The 24876-nt window shown below is 40.2% G+C and overlaps 1 pseudogene; it reads right to left on the bottom strand.

The window, feature by feature from the left end:
* The window catches only part of LOC123724581 (furin-like), a 39229-nt pseudogene extending 15606 nt beyond the window's left edge, over positions 1–23623 (bottom strand).
* Positions 23624–24876: the final 1253 nt, after the last annotated feature.

Below are 24876 nucleotides of genomic sequence, written 5' to 3' on the forward strand. Positions count from 1 at the left end.
ACCTCTCCCAGGGTCTGGTGAAAATCAGACTGAACCAGGTTTTTCTCTATGATTTAGCCTGTGCTTAGCTCCATTCAGTTTTTTTTGTTATCCTGAAAAGCGCAACGATTACAAGCATACCCATAACCACTATGCTTGAAAATATGTAGATTGTTACTCAGTAATGTGTTGTATTGGATTTGCCCCAAACACAGCACTTTGTATTCATGTAACGGTTGTCGTCGGGAATAGAGGACCAAAACGCAGCAGGAATATGGATGCTCATCTTGTTATTTATTTTAAATCAAGAGAACACCAAAATAACAAAACGAAGAATGCATGAACAACAAAACAGTCTTGTCAGGCTCACACAGGCAAAACAAGAAACAATCTCTCACAACACTACACCAAACAATTACCCATATAGGACTCTCAATCAGAGCAACGAGAAAACACCTGCCTCCAATTGAGAGTCCAACCCCAATAAACTAGACAAAGAAATACAAAAGACTAGAGACCACATAGAAATACAAACCTAGAACATAACCCCAAAAAACCGGAAATAATAAATCAAACACCCTACTACATAAAAACACCACCCGGACCACATAAACAAAATACCCTCTGCCACGTCCTGACCAAACTACAATAACATAACCCTTATACTGGTCAGGACGTGACAATTCAGGACAAAATGTGAATTGCATTGCCATATTTTTTTGCATTATTACTTTAATGCCTTGTTGCAAAAGAATGGATGTTTTGGAATATTTGTATTCTGTACAAGCCTCCTTCTTTCACTCTGTCAATTAGGTTAGTATTGTGGAGTAACTACAATGTTGTTGATCCATCCTCAGTTTTCTCCTACCACAGCCATTAAACTCCATTCACTGTTTTAAAGTCACCATTGGCCTCATGGTGAAATCCCTGAGCGGTTTCCTTCCTCTCCAGCGACTGAGTTAGGAAGGTATTATATAAGTATTCAGACCCTTTGCTATGAGACTCAAAAATTGAGCTCAGGTGCATCCTGTTTCCATTGATCATCCTTCAGATGTTTCTACAACTTGATTGGAGTCCAGCTGTGGTAAATTAAATTGATTGGACATGATTTGGAATGGCACAAACCAGGTCCCATAAGGTCCCATAGTTGACAGTGCATGTCAGAGCAAAAACCAAGCCATGGGGTCGAAGGAATTGTCCTTAGAGCTCCGAGACAGGATTGTGTCGAGGCACAGATCTGGGGAAGGGTACCAAAACATTTCTGCAGCGTGGAATGTCCCCAAGAACACAGTGGCCTCCATCATTCTTAAATGGAAGAAGTTTGGAACCACCAAGACTCTTCTTAAAGCTGGCAGCCCGGCAAACTGAGCAATCAGGGTTGAAGGGCCTTGGTCAGGGAGCTGACCAAGAACCCGATGGTCACTCTGACAGAGCTCCGTAGTTCCTCTGTGGAGATGGGAAAACCTTGCAGAAGGAAAACCATCTCAGCAGCACTTCACCAATCAGGCCTTTATGGTAGAGTGGCCAGATGGAAGCCACTCCTCAGTAAAAGGCACATGACAGCTCAATTGGAGTTTGCCAAAAAGGCACCTAAAGGACTCTGTGACCATTAGAAACAAGATTTTCTGGTCTGATTAAACTCTTTGGCCTGAATGCCAAGACGTCTGGAGTAGGGTTGTTGCGATGACCATATTACCGCCACACCGGCGGTCACGAAGTCATGAAGGCAGTCAAATTCCACATGACCGTTTAGTCACGGTAATTAGGCTTCTCCAAGCTCTGATGCTGCTGGTCATTAGTAGCCTACCAAAGTTGCTAACTGCCTGGTACTCGCACTCTATTGGCCCTCTAATCACTCTGACATCAATGCAAATGTTTTTGAAAATCTAATCAAACACTTCAATGTTGCGCAACAGTGAAGAGGCGACTGGGATGATGGCCTTATAGGCCGGAGTTGCAAAGAAAAAGCCATATCTCAGACTGGTCAATAAAAAGAAAAGATGAAGATGGGCAAAATAACAGACACTGGACAGAGGAACTCTGCCTAGAATGGCCAGCATCCCGGAGTTGCCTCGTCACTGTTGACTTCGAGACAGGTGTTTTGTGGGTACTATTTAATGAAGCTGCCAGTTGAGGACTTGTGAGGCGTCTATTTCTCAAACTAGACACTCTAATGTACTTGTCCTCTTGCTCAGTTGTGCACCGGGGCCTCCCACTCCCCTCTTTCTATTCTGGTTAGAGACAGTTTGCTCTGTTCTGTGAAGGGAGTAGTACACAGCGTTGTACGAGAGCTTCAGTTTCTTGGCAATTTCTAACATGGAATAGCCTTCATTTCTCAGAACAAGAATAGACTGATGTGTAGTTTCAGAAGCAAGTTCTTTGTTCTGGCCATTTTGAGCCAGAACAACTTTAACAATGTCTACACTGCATTTATGATCAATTTGATGTTACTTTTAATGGAAAAAATGTGCTTTCCTTTAAAAACAAGGACATTTCTAAGTGACCCCAAACTTTTGAACGGTAGTGTATATAAGCAGCGTGTGAGTTTCACATTTGGGGAAGATCAATTTCATCATAAAAATGCGCCCTTTATAATAAAAGCATTACATGCATAATTGCATTTGCGGTCACTTTTGATAATGGTATTTTCCGCTAATGGAACATTCGCCTTATAGCCTATAAGCGCATTGCTGCGCCTTATAATGTGAAAAAATTGCCTAACAGTTTATCAACCTTTTAAACAAAAACGTTCTGATCTGTTGCATTAGCTACTTTGCAAAAAAAAAGAAGAAATTATGCTAGTGGTTTGTATTAATTTACGATCTATAGCATCCCACAACTGTCGCAGACTGTTTGGAATATTTATTTCTTGCACAGAATAGAATAGGTTGACTTTTGTACTATAAGGGATAGTAGATTGACATGGGCTAGTGCTTTTGTTGATTGTTAGGCCTACTCATCTTGTTGGCTGACGAAAAGTAAATGTGGACAGTTCATCCAATATCTTCAATATGCACCTCGGAATTGGATAAGGACGCTCGCAGTTGCCGCCGATGTGTCTGTCTTAACTTGTATCCTGTGAGAAAGACCCGATCATGTGATGGAGAGCCATGTGAGTGAGAGATGCTTCGGATTGCGCAGCACATTCAGGGCACAACGCAGCACTACGGGCCGCAAAGGCATGGATTTTTTTAGGGTGCATTATGGCCACAAAGGGGATGCTGCCGTGAAATTCGAGGCATTATCAAGTGCTTGTCATATTGTGAATGAGAGACTATTAGAGTGTATGTACAACCTGCGCAAAAAAAAAAAGCAGAGCTCATGCCTTTCAAGCAACTTTAAAAAATCATCATTAGAGTCTCATCTTGCAGCCTTACAATGTATTATAAATCAAAACATATAGCCCAACATTTGTAGAACAACTAGAGTTACATTAATAACTCTAAATTAAGCATATAGAAGTACCTACCTCTTTGTTAACAACTTTACACAGAATAGCCGCATGTGGGCACTCCCTCAAATCGTTTGGAGAAAATATTTATATTTTATTCAGCTTTGTTCAATTGTATTCTTCATACTATAAAATAATATAAAATAATGCCACAGAATTATAAACAAATCTTCTTGTCTGCTAAATGAACTAGTGTAGCCCCACAGCCATTTGGCACAGCCACATCAGGACCTAACATAAGGACAACTCAGAGTATGCTATTCTATTCTTCTGAAATAGACTACATTTTCTTCATATCATGCTTCTTTAGACCTGTCTAAAGTAAATAATGGATTCATTGTGAAGGTGTAGGCTATATTACATGGATTTATTATACTTTTTAAAATGTGTGGAAGCCAGGAGATGCTAAATGTGTTTATGTTAATTCATGGTCAATTACCGTGAGACCGACAGGTTATTAGCTTGACAATCACCGGCTGATGAAATGTTGTGACCGACCACAGCCCTAGTCTGGAGGAAACCTGGCACCATCCCCATGGTAATGCATGGTGGTGGCAGCATCATGCTGTGGGGATGTTTTTCAGCGGCAGGGAATAGGAGACTAGTCATGACCAAGGGAAAGAGTAACGGAACAAAGTACAGAGAGATCCTTGATCAAAACTTATTCCAGAGCGCTCAGGACCTCAGACCTCAGACCCTAAGCACACAGCAAAGACAACGCAGGAGTGGCTTCGGGACAAGTCTCTGAATGTCCTGGAGTGGCCCAGCCAGTACCCGGACTTAAACCCAATCCAACATCTCTGGAGAGACCTGAAAATAGCTGTGCAGCGACACTCCCCATACAACCTGACAAAGCTTGAGAGGATCTATAGAGAAGAATGGGAGAAACTTCTCAAATACAGGTATGCCAAGCTTGTAGTGTCATACCCAAGAAGACTCGAGGCTATAATTGCTGCCAAAGGTGCTTCAACAAAGTACTGAGTAAAGGGTCTGAATACTTATGTGAATGTGATATTTCAGTGTTTTTTTTTATCAATTAGCGAAAACTAAATAAAACAGTTTTTGCTTTGTCATTATGGGGTATTGTGTGTAGATTGATGAGGAAAAAAACGATTTAATCCATTTTAGAATAAGGCTGTAACGTAATAAAATGTAGAAAAAGTCAATGGGTCTGAATAATTTCTGAATGCACTGAAATTGTATGTGTGGTACAGAGATGAGGAAGTCATTCAGAAATCATGTCAAAATCACTATTATTGCACACAGAGTGGCTCCATGAACTTATTATGTGACTTAAGCACATTTTTACTCCTGAACGTATTAAGGCTTGTCATAACAAAAGAGGTTGAATATTTATTGACTCAAGACATTTCAGCTTGTAATGTTTTATTAATTTGTAAAAATTCAGAAAAATATAACATTTCCACTTTTACATTATGGGGTATTGTGTGTAGGCCAGTAACAAAAAATGTCAGGTCAATCTATTTGAAATTCAGGCGTAACACATCAAAATGTAGAAAAAGTCAAGGGGAGTGTGAATAATTTCTGAACAACCTGTATCATATTTTGACCTTCAATAGATACACAACCTTTGTCAGGAAAAAAAAATCAGTTGGGGAGTGTAAAAGTCTCCCATTCAATGGTGTTCACTTTCAAGTTGTAGGCACAAAGACGTATGAATGCCACCAGGGGAAAGACAGAAAATCAAAAGCCAAAGAAAAATATGTTGCTGAAATGAACAAGAACAAGCCAGTAAGTTCAAAAGACAAATCACTATAATTTATACCAAACACTTTTACAACATTCATTGCATTTTAATGATGTTTAAGTGTTAAGTACTTGAAGAAGATGGGGCTTTAAACGGGTGTTCCAACTCTTGTGGTCACTAAAGATCCCAAGGCACTTATTGCAAGAGTATTGGTGCTTTCAAGACAACTAGAAACTTGGAAAAAAAACGAGGTCAAATCATGATGTCAGTGATCTTCATGTCAGAAAGTCAGAGCTCTAGAAAGATGCCAGAGCTTCCAATTTGGAATTACAAGTTGAATGACCGTAAAAAAGTATGTAAACTGTATGAATAATGTGTAACAAAATGTTTGTAGAAAACAAAAATGTAAAGCTGTTTTTTTTGTATGTAAGGGGTAAGGGTGGGGAGTTTCCCCTTACACTCTAAAGAGCTTGTGGGTCTTGAAAGTGCAAATCAATAATAATAATAATAATCATTATTATTATTATTCAATGTTTTGCCATCTTCCATAGCTTCAGAAGACCATGCTTTTGTACAGAGATGGAAACTGGCGGACTGCAAGGGTATGTTAGGGTAAATAAAGTGCCTAAGTGCCAAATAAAGTAACAAGGTTGAAGTTTTCATCTTAAATTATCCCAAAATCAAATGGGAATTTCTGTGAAACTCTGTATGTTTAAATTGTGGATTTTGAAAATAAAATACAAATTCAAGATGTTGTCAATTTGTTTGTCCACATGCCATTTTAAAAACAATGCAGCTATTGGAGTAAACCTATTTTGGGTTAAGACAAGTAACTATGAGTAAGTGGGCAAACATCAGGTGATAAGCTCGCAAGCTGAATTTGAATAAGACATCTGATTACCCCCTTTGCATTTAGAATGGTTAGTTTTATCATAGCTAATAAATAACAAATCATTGATGGATCACTACATAAAACAAATGCATGTCTCTCGTCTCCCCGCATATGCGTTATCACACTCCCTCATCTGATTGGTCAAGTAGGCGGGCCTTCTGACTTTGTGGCTGTGGTAACTAGTGATGACCCCTCTCATTGCAAGGTTGCCATAAAATGTTTTCTTTACAGACCTTTGACTGTTGTAAAGCACTGTAGTGAATATACTCAATACAAATGCTGACATCTAGTGATGACATGACGAACTGCACGTTACTGCATTTCACAGCAAAGTTTGTGAACTTGTGAACAGTGCAGTTTCAGATTTACCTTGAGACTAAGTTTAATTCATTCAGCCCCTTGTTTATTAGTGTGCTTGTAGCGCTTCAGCACAAACACTTCTGCATTCTTATCCACAGCCATAGATAGATACATCTTCTACAAACCCTAAGAAGGTACACTGAACAATTGTTTTGTATTTATAGAGAATATAGTTGCTTTTTGGTGGTTATTATGTAAACTACAAATAAAATATTCTTAAATAATGTTAATTTTAATATTTTGTTAAAAAACCTACACTTCTGCTTTCTTATCCACTACCATAGACTCGATTTGACTATCTATATATCAGTAATTGGTGACTTTTGCCTCCTAAAATCGGTATCATTATCGGACTCAGAAATCCCATATTGGTTGGGCTCTAGACTCTACAATCTGCAAAGGATTCTAACTAGCACCAAAAAGGGTTCCCTATGGGGACTAACCGAAGAATCCTATATGGTTGTACTTAGCATCTTTTTTTTAAAGAGTTTAGTCTACAGAGCTGATCCATGCCAGACTCACCTTCCACCACACACTACTCTTTTCCGGTCGGGTTGTCTTATGATATTGAGAGACTATATTCTATTGAGAGACGAATTGAATAGTGGAGATGTTGTAGAGAGAGATGACAGTTTAACAGAGATATTCTAGTGTGAGAGATGGCAGGTTAACGGAGATATTAGAGTGTAACAGAAATAACTCACTTGGCTTCCAGAGCCAGTGCGATGATCCCAGCAGCCAGGGGGGCTGAGGCTGACGTCCCCGTGTGGCGGGAGTCTGTACACTTCTGTCTCAGGTCTGTAGTCACCTAGGAGAAGAGAGACGAGAAACAAACATCAGTTATATAGAGATGCAAGTTAAACAACTCATGCTTTATTTATCATGCAAAAGAAGTTTGAGTATGTGGATCTCAAGTAGGATTTTGTCATTGGGTGACTTCTGCCTAGGCAATCTGGTCTCAGAGCATTTCATATTATTCTGTATGTAAATCTCAGACACACAAGTTTTGTGTGGTTGTATTCATTTGTGGATGTCCATCACCCATTTCACATGATATTACAAAATATGTTACGGAATTGCAAAACGTACAATATGTTATGAATTTGCAAAACATATGATATGTTATGAATTATAGCTAGGTGGCTAACGTTAACTAGTTAGCTAGGCTAGGAGTTGGGGTTACGCGTTACGGTTAAGTTTTAGGAGTTAGGTCAAGGGTTAAAGTTAGGGTTAGCTAAAAGGTTTCAAGGTTAGGGTTAGCTAAAAAGGGTTAAGGTTAGTGGAAGGGTTACTAACATGCTAAGTAGTTGAAACATCAAAGATACCAGGCCTGGTTTTCATAGCAGATTTTGAAAAGGCATTTGATAAAGTACGACTAGAAGTTATATATAAATGCCTGGATTATTTTAATTTTGGTGAATCTCTTAAACAAATCGGTTAAAGTTATGTACAGCAACCCCAGGTGTAAAATAGTAAATAATGGTTACTTCTCAGAAAGTATTGAGCTTAAGAGGAGTAAAACAAGGTTGTCCATTGTCTCCCTATCTATTTATTATGGCCATTGAAATGCTAGCTATTAAAATTAGACCCAACAAGAACATCAAGGGGTTAAAAATCCAGGAGATAAAAACAAAAGTGTCAATGTAAGATGATGACTCAGTTTTTCTTAAGTCCACAATCTGGATCCCTGCACAGTCTCATTGAAGATCTTGATCCACTTTTCTTGCTCTCTCAACAAATACCTAATTATTAGGGGCAAGTGTATTGTACCATATTACGTATTGGGATCGTTGAAAGACACAGTGTTTACACTACCTTGTAGCCAATAAAATGGGAGGATGGTGAAGTAGACATACTTGGTACTCATATCTCAAAAAATATAAATGAACTTATCACAATCAATTTCAATAGAAAATTAGCAAAAATAGCTAAGATTCTGAAACCATGGAGAGGTAGACACTTGTCTATTTATGGATAAATCACATTGATTAACTCTTTGGTCCTATCACAGTTTACTTACGCTGCCTACTCCAGACAACTCGTCTTTTTAAATCATATGAGCAAAAATATTTCATTTTATTTGGAATGCTAAGCCAGATAAAATTAAACGTGCTATTTATATAATGAATACCAGTTTGGTGGGAAAGAATGATTAAATATTAAAAAATGTAATCATCTCACTCACTAAAAGCTTCACTCATACATAAGTTATACTTAAACCCAAAATGGTTCTCCTGCTAGATTATTAAGAAAGCTCGCTACTTTGTTCAAAACTGGCCTTTTGCCTTTATACAGATTACAACTTCTCATTTCTGACTAATTGAAAATTAAATTTTATTTAAAGCATCGCCCTTTCTTAAACAAGCCATACAAATCTGGTTACAATTTCAGTTTTATCCTCCAGAAAAGATAGAACAAATATTACAACAAATATTATGGAAGTTAAAACTCAAATATACTGATTAATAATAAAACATCCTTTATGGGTTTTTGTGTGTGAACATTTTATTATATTTATTAATGATATTATGAATAGAAACGATGGCGTTATGTCACATATGCAGCTATTGAAAATATATGTGTAATGTCTGCTCAATCCAGACTTGAACCAATTAATTGCAGCATTACCACAGAAATGGAGGATGCAGGGTGGAAGAAGGTAGGGAACTTGTTTGTCTGCCATATATTAAAGATACAAATTATATGAAAAGAATTGGCATAACATAAAAAATATACCAGTTTAATTTGAGGACAATTGTTTTGACGACTTGCACAGTACAGTAGGCAAAATAAATGGGAAGAGATTTTCGATGTACCGATTCCATGGCACATAGGTTTATGAACTGATACAAAAAAGCAACACTTGAGTTTTTTCAACTTAAATTATTATACAAAATTCTTGCACAACAACAGGATGCTATATTAATATGGGCGTTCAACAATCTCATCTTTCCTGTAGATTTTTTGCTCGCGAGAGAGACAGAATCACTAGATAATTTATTCTGGTATTGCCCCATGTGTTTCTGGTCACAGGTTCGGAGGAATGGTTAAAAAAAATCACAGCATCCGCTTAAATTAACTTTAGCCCGTTTGAGGAGTGTTGGGTGATTTTATCTAATAATACTGTAGGAAAGGTTTTCATCTTTGAACACAATCTGTAGATACTGTCACGATTTGAAAGGTTAAGAAATGTGCCATGTAAAACATCACAGCACAACTGAAAAATATATGGCTAGCAAACCAAGCAGGGAGGTCTGTGGTGATAGGTGGGATGAGCTGAGCAGGTGTGTGGCTGAGGGTGGCATTTAAGAGCTGATGTTGGTAATGTATTATTGTTATATGAATTACTGTATATAAAAAAGTATCATGTATGTAAATGTATGTATATGTAAGAAGCTCCCAACCATTAATTTTTTCTTGCCTTTAACCAAGTTGTTTTACTACGTAAACCATACGAAGCGCTGTAATATACTAAATGGGTATGCGTCCTAGGAAGGAGGCGAAAAGGTGGTGAAGAAAAAGAGGAAAATGGAAGAGAAAGTTGTGAGAGAGGAGGAGGAAGGAAAAAAGGGGGCTTGGAGAGCAGGAAAGCGTGGTTTAGAGTGTTGTGTCCACTTGTCAGAGAGGCAGGATTAATCAGTGACACAGCCAGACGCTGAGGAGGTGTATGTTTGTTCACCTGCAGCAGCCCTGAAAACGTGTTTGGGAGGAAAGTGGAGAAAGCGTTGAGATTGGGACTGTTTTAAGTTAGTTTAGTATTCTATTGACAAATAGCTTAGAAATGTAGGTATTTCTTGGACTGTTTGTCAGTATAGCTAGTCACTATTAAACTAAAAAACTCAACCAGCCGGTGGGGCGGAGCAAAAACGGAAAGCCGGCGGGTGGAAAGGGCGGGACAGGCAGAGCGGTGACTGTATGCTAGCAGGATAGTCCTTATCTTCAATCATCTTTTGCTGATAGTGATGTGTGCATTTCCATAAACTTGTTTAAGCTACCCTTAGCCAACATCTGCTAAACATGTATTTGTGACCAATAAAAATTAGATCTGATAAGTGGATGAATTGGTCTAGTGATTTAGCATGTATCACTAAAAAGCCTCAACCATAACCACCACCATTTTACATTTACATTTAGATATTTAGCAGGCGCTGTATCCGGAAAGCGACTTACATAGAATGGTGCATTCACCTACTATAATAATATCATCAGATTTTCTTTCACTACAATAGTGCATCTAAGCTCTTTTAGTTGGAGGATTCTTTATCCTATCAAGTATTGTTCCTTGAAAGGTGGGAGTTTCAGGTGTCTCGGAGAAGGTGGTGGGTGACTCAGCTACCTCTTCCAATTCATATATAAGCTCGAAAGAAGTGAATGATAACATGATTTCTATTGTTTTGTGTGACTACAGTATTTGTGATAAAACACAAAAAAAAATAGAGACCCAGCTCCTGGTGAGCGAAGCATCCGCGGACAACCACGCCCATACCTCTTCAGTTGAGTCATTATAATTCCAAACAATGCATTCCTAAAATAAATAGCTACACATGCCTTTCGCCTTCGGTGAGTTTAGGCAATGAATTTGAAGTATGAATCATCTGTCTGTTTCAGTAGAGGTTTACTCTGCTGTAGGTATGAAAGGTGTGTTTGTGTGCCAGTGTCAATCTGTTTCTATGAGTTTCCTCTGATGTGGGTTTTAGTGATGCTTACAGGGTGTATGTATGTGTGTATGTGTTTGTGTATCAGAGAAATTACTACAAAGGTTTCTGGTTAAGGTTGCGTTACTGGCCAGGTTTGTGTGGGTGGATCATTATTCCAAAATTATTAGGAGACTGTTTTATGTTGTGCTTTTGTGCTTTGTTTTGTGTGATGAAGAGATCCTCCTGGACCTGAGGAGATTGCTTGTGATGCCTCACGATCTGTTTCTCATTGGGGTTTCAGAGGCTTTAAATATGTGTGGCGAGTGTGGAGTGTGTGAAGGTGGGAGTGTGTATGTGTATCAGTGGTACTATCTGTTTTTCTTGTTGTGTACCAAAGCTGAAGTACATGGTGAGGGTGAAGGTAGGTCTGTGTGTGTGTGTGTGTTTATCGAAAATTGTCTCAGGGGAGTTCGGGATATGCAACACATTTCCAATGAATAAATTTAAGCACTCACAAATTATTATTATTATTATTATTTTTATTATTACTATTACTCATATCTGTTATTGTTTCTTGAATTTAGGTTCCCAGAGCTGAAGGTGGTGGCGAGGTGGAGGAGCAGGCCTCGCTGGGCCTGGGAGGTACCATGCCGCCCAGTACTGGGTGGTGCTGCTTGTTGATGGGGCCCAGGAGTGTAAAGATGCTGTTGGTGTTGCTTAGCCGTCACAGTTACAGCTGTCCTTCTCCGACCACCATTCCCGATGCCCACACAAAGATGGAGGCCAGACCATCTCGGCCTGGAAATGTACACATATAGGCAAGGATGACACACAGGCATCTAGAAACACTGGCACAGATAACACACATACATATATTGAAACAAATATACCCAGTACACACAGGCATAGATAGCACACCCACACACACATTCAAAGTGTGTGTATGTGTGGAGAAGATGGATAGAGATGGAGTTTTTGTGTGTGCGTGTGCATGCGTGGATGCATTTGTGTGATTTCGGTTGAGAGACTGATAGTATGAAATATTACCAACAGGATGTTTTCCCATTTCGTAAAAGCCTTTATCCCTTCCCTCCTATGATACTGTATGTTATTGCATTTCTGCCCCGAGCAACACTGTGCTGCTGCTGGCATACAGTGCATTTGGAAAATATTAAGACCCCTTTATTTTCTGTTTTGTTACATTACAGGTGTGGCCAACTACAAGAAACATCTGACCTCTGTGATTGCCGCAAGGGTTTTCCACCAAGTACTAAGTCATGTTTTGCAGAGGGTCAAATACTTATTTTCACATTAAAATGCAAAATCAATTTATAACATTTTTTGACATTCGTTTTTCTGGATTTTATTTTTGTTATTCATGTCTCTCACTGTTCAAATCGGCCTACCATTAAAATTATAGACTGATCATTTCTTTGTCAGTGGGCAAGCGTACAAAATCAGCAGATCAAATGTCTCTTTTTTTCCCCTCACTGTAAGGTAATTCTGTTTTTTATTTTATACATTTGCAAACATTTCTAAAAACCTATTTTTGATTTGTCATTATAGGGCGTGGCCAATGTAATTTAATCAATTTTTAGAACTCAAGGCCTATAATGTAAAAAGAACAAAATGTGGAAAAGTCTAGGGAGTCTGAATACTTTCGAGGAATGCTGTAATTCCTGTAAACAATGGCGAGTTATTTATTGCTGTGGAAAAGCCAGTTAATAAAAATAATCCTTTATTACTGAATGTACACAGTTAGTTGACTGTGATTTATTAGACAGATAAATGAAGGCATCATTGTACTGGGAGGAGGCGGCATCATGTTCAGTATAATATTATCTACTGGAATACATATCCTCCTCTCCATCTTTCATCTCCGCTACAAAGATGCCATTAGTCACAACTAAATGGAAACAGATTAATTGGGCCTTTCCACTCTACAAGCAGGCGGTAAGCATCCATCTCAATAAAGATACACTTTGAAGCTTTTTTTTTCTTTTCATAACCAAATATGAGAGAGGGGAAGTATACTGAGGATATGCTGAGGAGAAGATAGTATTTGGAAGGAGAGGGTGAGGGGAGAGAGAGAAGAAAGGAGATAGGAGGAGAGAGAGAGAAAGCGAGGGTGGAGAAAGAAACCATACAATAATGAAAAGGATATGAGCAGAGTGGCACAGTTGGACAGATATGGAGAAATAGAGAGGGATTGATTGAAAATGTGAAAAGAGGAACATAAAAGAAACCCAAGGGAGAGGAAAGCGAGAGATGAAGGGGGAGGATGAGGAGCTAGAATGGAGGCACCCTCTTACCTCACACTGTTTTGTTGCACCCAACTCCAGCCCAGAGACTGAGATGAGAAGCAGTGGAGATGGGTGTGTGAGTGCCAGCGACATGAACAAAAACAAATCATATCTCCACACAAACACATGCACACATACACAACACTGCTTGGGAATGCAGCCACAGTCTTTCTGGTTTAAAATGAAGATTTACTGTGAGAATGTTGTTTCCTAATGCTGTCCTCTTCTGTGGAGGTTTGCCCCAGCATGACTCAGTAGGAACTCCTGCTCTGCTGCTGGATGGGCATTTTAAAGACCAACAGCCCTCACAATTCCTATTTTATTCTCTACCACTGATGCATTTGCTTGTTTTCTTAGAGACTAAATCAGCAGGTATTCCTAATCTTTCAGTTTTTCAGTAAAATTGATAATGTCTCGCTTTTGCTGCAGGCATTTTATTTACTTTCACATCGCTCTATTATCCTGCAGGTTAGCGTTTTTCATCAAATTGTACTGGAGGCAGCTCTGCAGAAGTGGTCGCAAAATTGGCACAACCACAAATTCAAAACCTGATTTTAAGCATAACCTGACCTTAGCCACACTGCTAACCTAATGTGTCCCAACCATAACTTCAAATTAGCAACAAAAAGCACACTTTTTTCCCATGAAAGTTTTTACAATATAGCAATGTGTAGCTTTGCAGCGGCCTATCTAGGAACTCATAACAATAAGCATCAACCTGCCATTAAACTGAGTGTTAGATATGCGATTTATGCTATATGAATCATATGTGTAATATTTATTTAAACTCCCTCTCTCTGTTTCGGGCTGTTTGCTATTCCAGGGGTTCTCAAACCTTTTGCGGGACCGGGGACCCTTTTTGTGATATAAGGTGTCACAGGGACCCCTCATAATCAGAACACAACTTGAGTGAGATAAAAAAATAGCATACAAGGAAGTTCTACTATAACTGGCAGGAGTGCATGGCCGGACAGACAAAGTCTCAGGCCCTGCAAGGAACATTGCAGTCTTCAAGCTAATTTCCCGTGCAATTCCTCACATTTGTCTAAAAAAGAGGCATGCAGAGAATTTTTTTATGTTACGAACTTTAAGAAAATATGTACTACTGCAAATTCTACACATTTGCATGAGGTGGAAAACTTTGCAGTTTAAAGCTTAAATTACAATGCATTTTTAAAATGGGGGAATACAAGAAGTATTGGTTAAGAGAAATATTTATAATTGGTAGACTACTGTGAATACCAATCCCTGTATGGTATTTCAGACCCATGTTGCTTTGAGTTAAGAACATAAATGATAGATTAATAATGTACATTGTATTGTTTTACAACCTCTAAACTTATTCATAGATCACTTGGCCAAAAATGTGTTTAATCTGTTATTTTGTTGTTAGTAATATTCATTAAAAAGATTTTATATTTTGATATCTGTGCATGGAACCCACTTTGAACCCCTGCTCTATTCCCCTCCTGTCTAAATCAACTCTGCGTCTTATTCTCTCCCATTTCTTCTCTTTCATTTTGTCATTCCACCATTGTATTAATGGGTTTCTGTTAATGTCCCATGCTGACACATGAGAATGGTCTCGCATTAACCTCAGATGATTTGTAATCCATCTCTAGGAGCTCCTCATCAAGCAATGGGCCTGCTGGGACTCAGAGAGGCACGGAAGAAGCTTGAGCGAGGATTGTATGTGTGGTTCTCTCGGATATTAGCAAGTGTGTTGTGTCCTTGACATGGATATTGTATTGGAGTGTTCTGGCCTGGGTACCGGAATTTAACTATCATGTCATGTCTACAAGCGTGCTCTCTGCTAAGCCAATAACATATACTCTCAATAAAACCCATCAATAAGACGATGTTAAATAGTTTTAGTTCTGGCGTGACATGACAGTAATTCCTGCTAGTGCTCCAGGACAGAACACGCTCTAGATCCAAGTATATGCGTGGTTTCATCACTTGTCAGTGTTTTACTTTACAAAACATTTTATACTGGATATCATAATGAAAACCTAATCATCTTCTAAGATAATTTGTAAGGTAATATTTGTGTATATGTAAGAATTTGATACAGCGAAATACGGTGAGTCACTAGTTTCCCCTCTGGGACAATACAGTTGAGCCCTATTCTATCCTTTCTGTGTGTGTGTTTCTTTGAAACAACATCTGGTAAGAGTATGTATCATGAACCTGTTTGCTCCAATGTGTGGCGCCTCAGTGACTCCTCGGAGGAAGGCCTCCTTGGCTAGCTTAGCGGGCCGTCTACCGTCTTTCCGTCATCCTCTGGGCCCCCAGCTGGCGCTGTAGGAGTAACTGGTTTGTGCTGTGAGGATTCAGGCTGGGGGGAGTGGGCCTCCACCATGTCTGTCACCTCCGTCCAACATACGCACTGAACACACACACACCCACACACCCATGCGCACACACACAAGATCAGTACAGATGGAGAGATATGAAGAGTGAGGGTGAAAGCAGAGGAAATAAACTAAATAATACAAAAAGCAAGGGTGAGACAGAAAGGGAGAGAAAAAGGTGAAGAGGTGACCAGAGAGAGAGGGAGCAGCATAAGGGAAGAGAGAGAGAGAGAGAGAGAGAGAGAGAGAGAGAGAGAGAGAGAGAGAGAGAGAGAGAGAGAGAGAGAGAGAGAGAGAGAGAGAGAGAGAGAAGAGAGAGAGAGAGAGAGCCCCTAGCTGGATGAGATCAAAATGTGCAAGACGGTTACCTGGAGGAAAATGTGGGAGGGTTATGATTTTTCCATTTCAGTCAAGGGAGATTTGAAGTATTTTTTAAATCTAGTCAAGGGAGAGGTCATGTAATTTGTAATGTATGAAATTTCAATATTTCTCAGTGTTTTGGGTGTAGTTGTTTATTAGGCTATATATCGATAAGCTGCCGCCCTCATCTCTGGAGTTACCTCCGCTGAACATAATATCAATTACGCCTGGGCTGGCCCAATGTGGTCTCTAAAAAATGATCACTAGACTAATGGCCACAACCTACCAGTGCATGCTCAGAAGAAACACAGAGCAAAAGTTACTCTATTCCTAAAATAGCTGCTGGGATGGGTGTAGTAAACTGTTTGCATTTTACACTGCAATGGATATACCAACCACCAGTACAACCTCTCTCTGTTCTTGCTGCAGATCTAAAATTATTTGCTGGCTGCTGAGTAGGAGCTCACGGTGGCTGATTCGGAGAAGTCAAGATTTATTTGCGAGGTATTTTTGATTAAATAACGTCAAATCTTTAGCTTTATAGACAAACCTATATGAAGCTATGTTCATTCAAGTTTGAGAAGGAGAGCTTGTGAAAGATGAGAGAGGACTGAGGCCAACTTTTAAACACTATGTACAAAAGTATGTGGACACCCTTCAAATGAATGGATTAGGCTATTTCAGCCGCACCCATTGCCTGACACATGTATAAAATCCTTTTTTAACCTTCACTAAGCTCTCCACCAATTAACGATAGCAATGGAGCCAACCGCCACCTGTCTGTTAAACTTTCAATGTCCTGCGTCGCCGGATGCCACCTTTTTAACAAGTCCGTTGGTCAAATTTCTGCCTGCTTGAGCTACTTCCGGTCAACTTTCGCTGTAAGTGCTTTTATTATTACTTTGTAAATTACGGTATCTCAAGCAACAAATAAATAACCGCAAATCGAAGTAGTACCAAGCTTGCAGAACAGGATACCAATTGCGCAAGCGCTTATCATTGTTTAGTAAAAGTCATCTGTGTGGTTTGCTTGCTCTCCTGGGTTTAAAACCCGCGCTGAAGCAAAATTCGGCGCAAAGAACTGGCTAAGTATCTGGAGCTTCATGAAGCTGGATTTCATGGCCAAGCAGCTGCACCTCTAAAACCTCGTCTAGCGCAATGACAATGCGTCAGGCTGGAGTGGGTGTAAAGCTCAGCACCAGCTGGTCTCCTGGGCAGTGGAAAGCGTTCTGGAGAGTGATGAATCACGCTTCCACCATCAGCAATTAATGGCGGATGAAATCTGGGTTTGGCAGATAGCAGGAGAATGAAGCCTGCTTAATGCATGAGTACTTAACCATAAAGTTTGGTGGAGGTGTGAATGCATGAGAATATTTTTATAGTTTGGCGCTAAAACTAAATTCCCATTGAAAGAGAAATATTAACAATTTTGTACTTCCAACTTTATATTGTAACTAACAGTTTGCAGCTCTTTCCTGTTTCTGTGACAATGCCCCACATTAAAAGTGAGGTCCACGTGCACAAAGTGATGTCCATACAGAAATGGTTTGTGGAAGAACTGCCGGCTGGCGAGCACATATTCCTGACCTCAGCCCCATCGAACACCTTTGGAATGAATTGGAACACCGACCTACCTTGAGCCAAGGCCTTATCGCTGTCAGTGCCCAACCTCACTAATGCTCTTGCGGCTGAGTGGAAGCAAGTCTGGGTGGAAAGCGCCTTCCCAGAAAAATGGAGGCTGGCTATGCCAGAAAAGGGGGGGGACCATATCTTAGATTTTTTATAAAAAATAATATAATTCTTGCCCTTGATGTATTTATCACATTATTTGCCTCTGATCTAATTGCCAGATCGAACTTACATTTGTGGTGCTGGAAACTTGGAAAATAGCAGCCATGGCACAATCAGTACGGAACTGGACAGCTCATGGGTGCTAAAGTAGCTTAAATCCGAGTAGGCATAATTCATTTGGCTTACCGTCTTCATTTGAGTTAGACTTCATTAAGAACAAAAGGGAGCTTTGTCAGTGAGACTATTTGCTTCCTATTTAAGAAACTAAGAGTTAATAAGACAGTAAGATATTAATAAGAAATAAGAGGCTACCTGTTTGACAGACAAAAATTGGTGTTCGTAGGCTGCTATATACATAGATTTTTCCGAATCAATTCAACCACCCACCATGCACTCTTTAAAAAGCCTACCTCTAAGTCAGTGAAGGGCTGTTAAGTTAAAACCAGGACTCAAATTAGAGAGGGTTTGAGGGGGTATGCCATGGGTCTACCTTTTCTTAAAAGAAAATGGCAAAAAGCTCAGGCCACCTCTTGTTTAGCTTCGGTTTTGAAGAAATTTTTTTCTCAGCCAATCGTCAATGATCAATTTCTCTCAGCCAATCATCAGTAATTTGTGCTGTGAGTGCTGTGCCCTTTGTTGAATGTCCTTCTTAAAATTTAACAAATCCGATTATATAGCGTGATATATAACAGCGCTAGTCCACGATGCTTTATGCTAAAACAAGCTGCAAAATACCCAGGAAAACGTGACTCCAATCGCTTATGGGTATATCATTGTTTTAGTTTCTTTGACATTCAAGCTGACTTTGCTTGGGAGAAGTAATTTAATTCTGTCACTATCCAATTGATTAAGCTCTGTTCACTTTCTGTAAAAATAGAAAATGTTTAAGAACCCAGACAGGTTTTGGGAATCACTTTGACTTTTCTCTCATTGGGTGAAGCCACGGAAGAAGAGTAATAGCCAGCAGTTAAAGCTTAAATGTTTCTGTGTTGGTAGGCCTGCTCTGTCCCATGGGGTGGAAAAGGTAAGCTCTAACTTTTTGAAAGTACCATGCTCAATTCCTATTGACATCTCCGATTGAATTATTTGCAAACAGGTGACAGTTTTTGGTGCAAACAAGACACACTGATTTGGCATTGGAGAAATGTGAGATTAACACATTCTCCTATCCATTCGTCCTGTAATTTTGGTTATTTGTGTGATATAAAAAAGATTCCACTAATATGTGAAATTATGTAGAATTGTGTTTACAATTTTATAAAGGCTATTTTTCGCTCCTCGGACCTGCAAATACGATGATAGATTAATTTAATGATTTACTATATAGAGATCTTTCACGCGACTCTTGTCCACACGTTGTCTGCTGAATCCACAGCACTTCGGCCGTGTGGTCTATCAAAATTCCTGCATAGGCATGTAATGCCCAGGACGAAGAACAGTTTCTAAAACTGCTCTGGTCTGTTTTAATCATTATTTTGAGAATAGGGAGGGTCAGTTGTTTGCTGTTTCAAGTGTCCAGGGAAGGGTTCCCAGATCCGACATATTTTGCTGGAAAAGGAGGGATCCATTTCATTTCAAGGAATTTTCTCCATATTCTATATAACATTCACTCCCGGTGTTATAGAAGCATGATGCAGTTAGGAAACAAACCTTGTAGTCTGGCTGTCCTTGCTGACAAACACAGTCGACTGGGGAACAAGGCTGCGAGCCTGTCACGCTGCCAGACGTGATGAGCAATTGTTCTCTAACACACACACACACACACACACTACACCTCCTTTTACGCCCACACACACATACCACCCACACACACACACACACACACACACACACACACACTTTGGCCGATAAAACAAGAGTCAAGACCTTCTCCTTCCCATTAAACCACCCGATAAGACAACAGACGAGACAACGCACAAACAACACAAAAACAACACAACATTCCTTCTGACAAATGAGTGTTTGGAGAGTTAATGAGTGACTCCAACTTCAAGCGTCACTGAAGCAATTACAAACAATGACCCATCTTTTATCATAGTGCCTGAACTGGCCCTGTCTTGCGGCTTTGATGTGGGCCGCCTTAGAACAGTGCTCTGAACAGTAATGACTTAAGCAAAATGAGCCGCGTATGGAAATAAGCCTACTACTGCACCTGGCTAACCAACTGGGTTATCTGCATCACTGACACTGATGATAAACCACAAAAATACAAATACACACCTAGTCTAGACAACCTTAGGCCCTGCAGTTACACGCGCTATCTAAGCGCCTTGCTGAGCCGGCTGGGGAGATGAGTGTGTGTGTGTGCAATGTGTGTGTGTGTGTGTGTGTGTGTGTATGTGTGAAACACACACACACTGCGATGAAACGAGTCACACACAAACTTGTTGTCTTATTAACAATTTGTAACCCTGGGAAATGGGCAGATTGTCAGAGGAATAATATATGTGTGTGGAGCAGGTAGCCAAATAAGGCTGTTAGAGCAGGAGATGCATGCTAATGAAGACTAGGAAGAGAAGAAGAGTTATGGCTAACATCTATGGAGGGGACTTGCTGCTCTCAGGGGCTCCACTGTCTTGTTGGCTGGCGTGTCTTTGACAAGGGTGCTTAGGGACACAAGTTGGTAAGGGCCAGAAAGTGGCTTGAAAGAATCCATTAGACTGATTAGAGTACTTGTCTTTTGTGATGAAAGATTAGAGACAAAAAGTTGGTAAATATTCGACGGATAGCCAGAATGTTCTACTGGACATGACTCGGTTCTAACTGACAGTAGACCCGAGTCAACCAATCATTTGTTGGGCATTGGCCGCAAAAGCATCTTCAATTCCAGCATGCACCACTCACCTCCAATTTTTGGTGTTGTATGCACGCCACCCCACATACATTGTTGTTGGCGGCTGCAGCAGCCTTCCCAGCCACCGTGTTCCATGTGTCTAGACTCGAGAGGTACAGAAACACTAAAGAGAGACACGGCGCAGAGAGCGCGAGAGAGAGAAGGAAGTGAAAGAGAGACAGACAAAATGAGAGAGAGAAGAAGAGAGCAGTTAGGATTCATGACCGCTGCTCTCATCTCAACCACCCTGAACAGTGCAGGGCTCATCCAAAATAATACCTCCCAGAGCGACTGCTAAAAATACACAGCAGCACACCAACGAAGATAGGCGAAAACACTTGGAAGGCCAATGCTGCTGAAGGACCTATAATAAGCAATTGCGAGGCAAACACTCCCCACTGGACAGAAAGGAAGGTAAAAAGACCATGAATACACATTCTCTACCAAGACCTTGTGTCCAATTTGTATTTAAATTTCCCTTTGCACAGAGAAAGGGAATGAAACATGAATCTGGGTGGAAGGGGCAAGAGTTCTCTACAAGGTCCCCAGCTAGCACATTGGAACCTTGGAAGTATGTTTTTGGATTTCACATTGGCTCTGATAACTGAAGTAAAAATTATACCTTATTGAATGTTTCAATTAGACTTTTAATAACAGTGCTAGCTTGCATGGTTAATTTTTTTCCAACTCCAAGCACAGATACGGTAAGGCGCATGGAAATTAATTTTGCTTAGGCATTAATGATGCAAACAGTTTTTTATTGTGACAAGGCATCAGTGAGATTTTAACCTATGATCGTTTGTTCTCTATCCATGGAAATAGGGATGCGCCACCAGGATGGAGGTAACATGCCATGTTTTTTTTACTGCATACCAAAACGGTTCCTTATAGTCTATTCAAACAGACCCCAAATCAAAACAAGCACTCATTAAGAGTGGCCAATTAGTGAATACGGCTTTTGACCAACACACGGAACACACTTAACAAGATAGAGGATAGAGAGTTCTGTTAATGCTGAGAGCGGAATGTACAGTATATGTTTTAAAATAACATTCTTGAGACATTTTCTGAACATTACTAAAGATTTTCTTGTGTTTTTTATGGAATGTTTTCTTCCATGTTCTTAGAGCGAATGTATACTGAATATAAGCGCCAACGTGCAACAATTTCAAAGGTTTTTGCTGGGTTACAGTTCATATAAAATCAGTCGGTGGGGAAATAAATAGATTAGGCATTAAGCTATGGATTTCACGCCTTGTGTGACTGGGCTGGGGGCCTGGGAAGGCATAGGCCCACACCCACACTTGAGTAGCCTGGCCCACTCACTGGGGGAGCCAGGCCTCCAATCAGAATTAGTTTTCTCCTGGACTTTGTTACAGACAGAAATACTCCTAAACGCACAGTTTATGGTAGACAAATGAACATTCAATTCTCTGGCAGCAGCTCTGTGGTGGATATTCTACAGTCAGCATGCAAATTGCAGCTCCTTCAGAAACTTGAGACATCTGTGGTATTGTGTTGTTAATTAGCTTCTTGATATTCCCCACCTGTCGAGGTGGATGGATTATAAAAAATAAAATGCTCACTAATGAGGGATGTAAACAAGTTTGTGCACAACTTTTCTTCTCGGGATGCTAACTTGCTTTCCATTGCTTTACTGGGAAATGCTCCAGCAGTAGATGTGCTCATGTTCTTTATGTTAGAGCAGGTTGAGCTGCTCACAGTGGACTTCCTCCTAGGGCACACCGGCTTAGTGCTAACAGTATACATCTGGTTCATAGGCTGGACAGAATTACTGCATACACAATAGCTGTAGAATCAATGAGAGGCATTCCGGGGAGTTAAAGGGACATAAATTAGGGTTCATTATTTTGTGTTGCTAGCATCACACCTGGTGTAATATATACATTTTCTCAAACATTATGACAAACTCTGCGTCCACAATGGTGAGGATTAATTGACTGGGCGATTTATTGATAAGTCATTGTCTCAACGCATAGCCTTATAGTGCTTGTGTGAAAGGATCAGGATCCCAAAATGACTTTGGGTGGATCCCATCCTCTCCTTATAGAGCGTGTTTTGTTTCCAAAGGTATTGAAATTATCAACAAAAGTTACACCCATTGAGCTGCAATAATCCCATAGCCACGTTGTGAAGAGAGAGAATCCTGATAAAGCGTTCAATCCCGCCCGATTGAGAGATGGCAGAGGAGCCAATATGATGGGTCTTTTGATGTTTTGCAGAGTCAATCAACTCTTTAGAAATCGGTTTAAACTATTCAGAACTGCCCTTCATAATGTAATTAAAACCCACATGGACTACGATAGAAATGGATTTCCATGTCCTGATGTTGTATTTTGTTCGGGGCAGCTTAGTAATGTCATTTACTCGGCGCGGGATAAGACATTTTTTGCACCGAGGCAGTTGCATTTCTTACCACAGGAGCTGCCCAGAATCACGGCTGGCAAGAAGAGGCGAGAAATCTGCCCACACTCTCACGCTTCTCAGGATTCGGAGAACCCTTTATGGATGGGTGAAGGCAGGATAACGGCCCGTTGCTCCCAGCGCCTGTGGCAGGCCTCCGACAGATGGAGAAGCCGCTCGATCCAGAACAGGGAGGGAAGGTTGTCCGCGTTGACTTCAAATTCGTAGTTATAGGCACTGCGGCTACAGACACAGAGGCCCCCAACTGACGAAGGTGCAGGGAAGATCAGGCTCCCAGGGCAGCCAAAACTATTAGTTGTTTGCTTGTATCCTCACAGACTCTCGTTGGGAGTGTAGTTTGTGTTGAGGCTGTAGATCCAGACAGATTTCCTTTGAACAAGTTTTCCTCAGTGTCCCCTCCCCTGTAAGTGACATCTTGACCATTTCTATTCCAATGTATCTCAAGTACTAATAGGATGTCCAGCTTGTACAAAATGAGCAGCAAGCTGATTTTTGGTCTCACCTGTCCATATATTGCTGTGGTGCTCACTGATCCGTGTCTTAAGGCTACGGGTTTTCCCTATATAAGACAGACCATACAGGACAAATTCAACATGTAAATAACATTGTAGTGGCACATGCAGGTAATCAGGCACTTGATCTTAAATCTTTGTGCTGTGCTGGGTGGGTATGGCCACATTTGTAATTACCCTCAGGAAGCTTGTTCAAAAGAAGGAGGAAAAAAAAAAACATACGTGGGGGATATTTAAGTGGGTTTCAATTGTGGGTCAGTATCAATAATGTACCAGTGCTTCCTGATAATGTGCATAGATGCCTTCCCAATGGTGAGCATTGTTGGGTGACATAATCAGGATGTTCTGCTTTATTTTTGACTTTTAGTTGAAGACTTTCCAACTGTGTTTATGTTTACCCAATTGTCTTTGTACCCCCTTTCCTTAAACCTTTGTGTAGAGGTCCATGGTCTGTTACTGATAAGAAGCATCAGAGCTGCATATTCTTCTGATTGCGACTGAATTGACTTATAGGGAGGCTTTTAATAAGTGGACGTGGATGAAAGCAATCCCATTACCAAAAAAACTCAGTCAATCTCAAATGTTACCAGTCTATATATACTAACATCCCCATCAGGGCAGCCTTGAGACCTCGGTTCTACCTCAATGAGCGTCCCCTAATGCTCTTGGTACCAATTGTATTGTGGTCTTGGCTGAACTGGTACTAACCTCCAACTATTTTTCTCTTTAAGAGGAGACTTTCTCCTCCAGAACAAAAGGACAGCGATAGAGCACTATTGGCTCCTAGTATATAACTTATATCTAGGAATGTTTAAAAAACAAGTGGTGCTGAAAAAGTCTCCTCTGAAGAGAAAATAATTGGAGCTTCCACCCTCAGCGGGATATGAAGACTACCTAAGGGTCGAAGCATTTATTTGTGTCTCGTACCACCACCTGGGAGCATGAGCAGCAGTGTGCAGCGTTTTCCTTTCTGTTTTTCCATGAGTTTGCCTATAACTCCAGCACCTGTGGAAGGCACCTGGATGTGCGAATGTTCTTCAGCTTTTGTCTTTTGGCTACAAAACATGAAACATAGGAACAGCACTTTACATGTTTGCGTTTATATCTTTGTTCAGAGTACAATTTACAGTATATGTTTTTAAATAACTTAGAACGTTTTCCTAGCTTGTTTACAATATTTTTCTTGTGGTTTTTATGATAAGTTCTGAGAGCAGAATTTGAAACTAATTGATGTTAATTTAAAGCTAATTG

Source organism: Salmo salar, chromosome ssa10, assembly GCF_905237065.1.
Source record: "Salmo salar chromosome ssa10, Ssal_v3.1, whole genome shotgun sequence".
NCBI classification, from domain to species: domain Eukaryota; kingdom Metazoa; phylum Chordata; class Actinopteri; order Salmoniformes; family Salmonidae; genus Salmo; species Salmo salar.